The sequence below is a fragment of the Limulus polyphemus genome, unplaced genomic scaffold, assembly GCF_000517525.1.
Source record: "Limulus polyphemus unplaced genomic scaffold, Limulus_polyphemus-2.1.2 Scaffold2529, whole genome shotgun sequence".
NCBI classification, from domain to species: Eukaryota; Metazoa; Arthropoda; class Merostomata; order Xiphosura; family Limulidae; genus Limulus; species Limulus polyphemus.
The window spans coordinates 156,691-164,385 of NW_013668139.1; the positions used below are offsets into that span (position 1 = coordinate 156,691).

The 7,695-nt window shown below is 33.4% G+C and overlaps 1 long non-coding RNA gene across 1 annotated transcript in view; it reads right to left on the reverse strand.

The window, feature by feature from the left end:
- LOC111087720 overlaps positions 1 to 7,695 on the reverse strand; it is a 25,144-nt gene that overhangs the window by 9,869 nt on the left and 7,580 nt on the right. The window contains exon 2 of the long non-coding RNA XR_002612378.1: positions 5,232 to 5,270. This is a non-coding gene — a long non-coding RNA (uncharacterized LOC111087720). The remainder of the gene's footprint in view (positions 1 to 5,231; positions 5,271 to 7,695) is intronic.

Sequence of the window (7,695 nt, forward strand, 5' to 3'; positions counted from 1 at the left end):
GTCACTTTAATGTAATCACTTAATTACAAGGTAGGAAATTAACAGACATAAAACTAAGGCTTATTTAATGTACAACATACTGATTCAATTTTCCAACGGAATGGACTGGGCTTTCCTTCGTTGAACCCTCAGCAGTTTGTACAGCGTACACTGCAATCGGTTAACTAAACGTTTCGCGTATACTGTATGTAGACAAGACAGGATTTTTAAAAACACGCGTCAGTCATATTATCATACATGGCAGAGTTTATTGTTTCTTGGCACAAAACTCCGCCACAGGAATCGAACCCCGGATTTTAGCGTCGTAAGGCCGTAAACTTGTCACTGATGGCATAGAGATAAAAATGTAATCATTACTTTACATGCCGATGTTGATACGTAGAACGTTTAATTCAAATTAACGGAGGAGCAAAAGGAGCTCATCTCTCAATTTTATGTCTCGAGTTTATCTCTAATAAGATGCTAATAAGTAAGTGCTTTATATCATCTAGAATTCTTTCCTAATTAAGTATTAAGCCCAACAGTGACGAAAGAAATTGAGGATGGAAGCCTTAATAAAGACCTTTATCTAAAATATGGGGTCTGTAGGATGAAATAACATCAAAAGTGCCGAAGAAGCACGTGGTATCATAGTTCTGGCATGGTAATTTCCTTTGTAACTTAATATATATATATATCCCTGTATTGACCACGGTAACAATTCTTGGCTCAACCATTGAATGAGATGTGATCATATTGCTTCGTCGTCTTATTTATTTACGTGCGCATGTTATGTTAATTACGTTTTTAATATTATGTATTAAAATTATCCCTGTATCATGCTCGTAACTAAAAAAAAAAGAAAAAACTGATGAAGAAAATACATCTAATATAAACGCAGCAAATATCAAGTCCACGACAAAATACCACTATGGTTGAACTGTTAAATCCCAGTTGGTCTATATAAAAAACTCAATTAATCTAAAGAAACACCATTAGAGTGGAATACTACTTCTCACTTGCCCTTGATCTTAAACAGCCGCAATCATAAGATCAAGCATATCTATTTATAACTCTACTAAGATATTTAATGATAATTTATCTTTCAGTACCTTTTTGGTATCAAAGATTAAAATCATTTTTGTGATTTACGTTCTTTTTCAAATACAAAACTTGATCAAAAATAGGGCCTAGTTTGTACATAAATTAACTGTGTTGGACAGAAGTATCTAAACTTGGTCTAATTTATCATGTACATAAATTAACTCTGTTGGACAGAAGTATTTAAACTTGGGTCTAATTTATCATGTACATAAATTAACTCCGTTGGACAGAAGTATTTAAACTTGGGTCTAATTTATCATGTACATAAATTAACTCTGTTGGACAGAAGTATTTAAACTTGGGTCTAATTTATCATGTACATAGATTAACTCTGTTGGACAGAAGTATCTAAACTTGGGCCTAGTTTATCATGTACATAAATTAACTCTGTTGGACAGAAGTATTTAAACTTGGGTCTAATTTATCATGTACATAAATTAACTCTGTGAGACAGAAGTATCTAAACTTGGGTCTAGTTTATCATGTACATAAATTAACTCTGTTGGACAGAAGTATCTAAACTCCTTCCTTTAATGATGATAATCCAAGGAGATGTCGATCCTCTTAATAAATTTTATTCTGTTCTTCTTGTTTTAGAATAATATTGCTTCCAAGTGTACATAAGTCCACCAAAATATTTCTGGCTATATTTATATATATTTATCCCATTTTTAAAATAAAAAAGTTTAATATAAGCTTTAGACTAATAGTCGTGAAAATTACCAAGACATTTATTCAGAAATATATTCGGTATATTGTGTTGAGATTACAAAATTATTAGTTACAAGGCAGATATATAAGTCTTATATGATGTACAATATACCGATTCGGTTTTCCAACGAAATGAACTGGGCTTTCCTTCGTTGAACCCTCAGCAGTTTGTACTTAGCTTCGTGCTTAGCCACAAACAAACACATATTTCAGAAATATAGCTTGAACAGAAAAACTCAGACAGAAAGCTACGATTTTGATTTCGAAGCTCGTAACCCCACACGAACATACTAGATAAGAAAACGAGCACATGTATGTAAACACTGTGACGCTTGTGAAACATAGAAAGGCACTGGGAAGTTTCAACACTAATTTAAACTGTGTATTCGACATGTTGACATTGATTCTTATGAGCTTCTCCTAGTCTCTTCATTTGGTTTTGATGTTTCCGAAACCAGTCTAAAAAAACAACCCAGCGTGGAACCCCAAATTTTGTTTCTAATTAATTAGAATGAGATAACTACAAACGATGTAAAAATACACTACCCTCATATATATGACGTCAAAATGAAATGGACAGGTCGTTATAATATTCTTTGTTAAACTGAGATGGCTTGAAGGGAAAGAAAGATTGACTATATTTGTAATATTCAAAGACGTATATTTTATATTGTTAAAACTTAAGGAGTTTACAAGTTCTTTTATTTCTCGTCACATATTTGCGAAACACGAACAAAAATTCGTGTCAGAAATCACCCAAGCACTACACAATCAAAATGAACAAACGGTGGCTCCATGTCCGCCCTCTGGCGCATCAAATTCGTCAGTCACATATGGTGTTCATTAAAAGTATCGTGATCTCAGAGCACCAGTGAGTGACCCTTGCATCCTTCTTACGCGGACATTTTTTTTTGTGCTTTTCTTCGTTATCTTGTTTTGCTTGATTTTTCTTTTTCTACGACTTAAGACTGAACATTAAACTTGGCTGATGCAGTGACACTTTAAACGCCAGTCTGTCTAGATTTACACACATGCACCCAATGTATGTGTTAAGCCTAATTATCAAAGGTTTAGAAGGGCACACCACACACACATATAAAGGATGCATAGTCAAGCATGCCTGTAAGAAAAAAATTGCAATGAAGCCAAACAAAGCAAGATGGATGGCCAGACTTAAAAAACGTTTTTATAAACACTGTGGTGTGAAATAATAATCAATATATATACTTCGAATGTTTAATGAGGCTTAGTTTCTACATCATAAAATGCTGGTTGAAAATTGTTAAAAAAAACAAAACAGCCCAACAAATATAAATATTTGTTAATCAATTCAAACTTAGAGCATTAAATGTCTCAGTATGGTAAAGACTACAAAACGAGACCAATACAAACTAATGGACAACAACACCATTAGACAACTGCTGTAAATAGTAGAGTCTACCAGCTAAAGCTTTAAATAAAAGCTATAAGATATGTCATTATGAAACACAAATTCTTCTTCCTAACCTCTTTCTAATTTTAATTCGCCAAACATTCGTCCGAAGTTCTCGTTTATTTAACAGATTTAACCTTGGTCTTTAGATGGTACCATTCCAACATATCTAACTTTTTAACTGAGATAACCGGTCTAGAATGTTATCATTAATGTAATGTGTACAAAAAAAACATTTTTCTTATCACTATCTAGTAGTATAAAATAAAAAAAAATACGGTGTATATTAGCTAAATAAACCTAAAAATGTAAACCACACTTTTGGATCAAAATATTAATACAAAACCCAATATAATTTTAACCCTATCCCTGTCGTGTGCATCACACGTGATTGACAGAACACAATGCTAAAGCGTCTGAGTATCACATGTGATACAAAGCTACGTTTTATTTGATAAGCAGCTGATGCTCGTGAACGTGGCAATAGGAACTGGTTGTTTGGGTTCAATGTATGAGATTAGAAGACAGCTTCATATAAGCATCACATGTGAAGCTCAAAGTGCACGTGAATGATGACAGGTTAACTTTCACTCAAGAGAAAATGTAAACCGAGGATTTTTACTTCCTAAAACTCTACTCTGTCCACTCTCTTTCAATAATACTAGAAGGATAGGCTTCACTCATACATACTTGGGTAAGTAGTGAAGTAAGGATATCCATAAGAAACATTAAATGACGTAGAAGAGGGAAAGGGTTAACAACAACGAAACCCAACCTGAAAGTCATTTCAAACTGATCTGTTCCCTAACCACATGTGTCTTCCAGGAATCTGACGATCAGGTATCGCCTAAGCTGTGAGAGCAATTTTCTTCTTGTAAAAACTTTGTAGGACTACAGAGGATACATTAAAATGTCGAAACTAGTTACCCAGACTTTATGCTAATATAGGACTACAGATGATACATTAAAATGTCGAAACTAGTTTTCCAGACTTCCTGCTAATATAGGACTACAGATGATACACTGAAATGTCGAAACTAGTTTCCCAGACTTTATGCTAATATAGGACTACAGATGATACACTGAAATGTCGAAACTAGTTTCCCAGACTTTATGCTAATATAAGACTACAGAGGATACATTAAAATGTTGAAACTAGTTTTCCGGACTTTATGCTAATATAGGACTACAGATGATACATTAAAATGTTGAAACTAGTTTCCCAGACTTTATGCTAATATAGGACTACAGAGGACACATTAAAATGTTGAAACTAGTTTTCCGGACTTTATGCTAATATAGGACTACAGAGGACACATTAAAATGTTGAAACTAGTTTTCCGGACTTTATGCTAATATCTTGTTCCAAAAGCGTGGATTAATTGTTACGTTCATTTATTACTATGTAACTTGTGCTGGATATCAAAATCTAAATCACGCGACTGACCCCTGTGGTTTGACCTTGGTTAACGCGACTGTCCCAATAACCAGACCTTGGTTAGAAGGTCATATCATCCGACTAAATTTTCAACCAAGCCTTTTGTTATCAACCAATAGGAAATCGTTCTTCAGTGCCAAAACACGCAATCAAATAAACGCCTCATGACAAACAGGAATGTTATGGTAATAATTCCTTATTCCAGTTAAAATATTTTTTAACGCTTAACACGTATGACGTCAGCTAATGGATGAAATAGACCACGCAGTATGTATGTTTAGCCATAAAATAGTCATTGATTTCTAATGATTATGATTCTGTAAACATTGAACTTCAGACAATGTAAGACTTCGTTCAAGATTCGGGTTATGTTGTTTAAGGTGTTGCAGAAAAATGGTCGATTAAATCCTTCAATAATAATAATAATTTAAGAATATTATTGAAATTAGAACAAACTAAATAAGTTAAAAAAATAAAACCTCCAATATCTTCAACTTATCAAATTCCTGTTCAAATTCAACAGATAAATTAACGTGTGTGTGATACTATAAATCACATGCCACTTACCAGTTCGTAATTGACAGAAGATTCACATGACGCTATCACCTGAAAATAACAACAAATACTATGTTACATTGACTCGGGTAAAGAAACCAAAACTTAAATTTGAAACCACATTCATTCCTCTCTTGTATCTCTTTTAGACACTCAAATATAGAGCAGACAGACATATGGGTTGTACAGAAGAGATTAGGAATGTACAGCCCTTACAACAACAACAAAAAAGACGCCCATAGCCTACTTAGCGGATTTTATTTTAAGAAATTCCCCGTCGTTTTCATGAGTTACTTTCATCTCCTGTTAATGAGTTTGATAGGAGCACTTTCGGTGTATCTCAGAGTGCTCTTCAGATTAGATACAATATTAAAAAAAAGGTAAACAAACTTCACAAATCACTACTAAGAAATTATTCAACTTGATAAACAGATTTATATGAAACATTAAATAAAATAAACAATGAAATCAACACTTCAGAGATAAAGAATAACTAGAACGGACATAGGGGTTATATATAATGAAGAACGTATGTCTCTGGAAATGTACAGTAAGTATATCACGTAACACGACTATTAAAAGAACGTAGGGCTATGAATTCCATAAGTCATGAACGCACATTTCAACACAAAAATGCGGTTAAGTGAAAATAGATCTTTTTTAATACATATTTTACTTTTTCTTCGTAAACAAAATCACAAAAAGATAAATCATATTGGCCAACATTATTTCAATTTAGTTCTGTAAGTTTTCTATTGTCAATCTGGTATATATTATTTTAAATTATATATATATATGGTTATATTGATTATGGCTTCTGTTCATCTAATTACTTCTTTTTCAATTATTTTGCCATAAATAATTTATATAACCTTAATTATTGCTATATTTTCTACTGGCTAATTTAGTGTTGCTCCCTGACGGAGCTTTCAGTGGTAGCCTTTCCGAATTATCATATGGATCTCCATGTTTTCAATCATTATTAATTATTATACTAGATGACGAGAATTCCCGTTGTCTGAGGTACAAACACGATATCACATTTTGTGCATACAACAAGATCAAGACTTAGGGGGATTTTTCTTAATACGGGTTTGTAACATTAACGATTATTTGTTTTTGAATTTCGCGCGAGGGTTGTCTATGATAGCTATCCCTAATTCAGAAGTGATAGATTAGAGGGAAGGCAACTAGTTAAGACCACTTATTCTTAGACTGATCTTTTACCTACGAATAGTGGGATTGACTGTTACATTATAACAACCCCACGGCCGAAAAGGCGAAAATGTTCGGTGATGGGGATTCGAAACCTGCGAGACAAGCACCCCCTAACCACCAAGCTCTGTCAGGTAGAAACAAAGACACAACATATTATCAGACCAGTACTGGAATATGCACGTCCAGCCTGGTACATATATATATATATATCACAAAATACAATAAATAAAATTCAAACTATCCAAAACACTGCCGCATACGGAGTACCGATAAGCACATCAAGCAAATTTCTGTATAAATACGCCTTACATATCTGACAGATTCCAACACATGACAATGAAATATTTCTATAAAAATCAATATAAAATAACCTTTTAACAGAAATAACGAAATATATTATACATGGGAGGAACAGCACCTAAGTGCCTCTCCCCATTAATGAACTACATTAACTAGATATGAACTACATTGCTAGATATAACATATCATTAATTATGAGTGTATTATTAGGGTTTTTATGTGAATACACTCCTAGAAAAGTGCGCGAGTGATTTTCAGAACTGTTAGCGAGTGTGCAGGACTATCGCACCGACTTAGTACCAACGAAGTGTTCATCACTACGTACGCACCAAGTGTGTTATACATGGACATAGCCTATGAAAAGGGTCGGACTAAGTGTTTGTTAAGCTAACTCCGGCCCTCTTGTAAATAGACAATTAACAATAATTAAAACAAACAACTTCACAGGAAGGAGGAGGGATAAGGTCAAAAATGAACCCGATCTGAAGGTTTCGACCTAAAATACCGGTACGGACTGACGCTGAAAAAACAAACACGTAGACTTACCGCTGTCCCATCAGGGGACTCTTTATGTGGCTTCCTGATACGGTAATCTAGTCTTTTATGAATGTGTTTAACTTATGTACTATATATTCTACTGAAATATGAAAATTATGTTTGAGCGGGTTATATAGTGGAATAATCAATATTAAAACTATGTTTGAACAGGTTATATAGTGGAATAATCAATATTAAAACTATGTTTGAGCGGGTTGTATAGTGGAATAATCAATATTAAAACTATGTTTGAGCGGGTTATATAGTGGAATAATCAATATTAAAACTATGTTTGAGCGGAAACATAGTTTTAATATTGATTATTCCACTATATAACGGAGCGGGTTATATAGTGGAATAATCAATATTAAAACTAGTTTGAGCAGGTTATATAGTGGAATAATCAATATTAAAACTATGT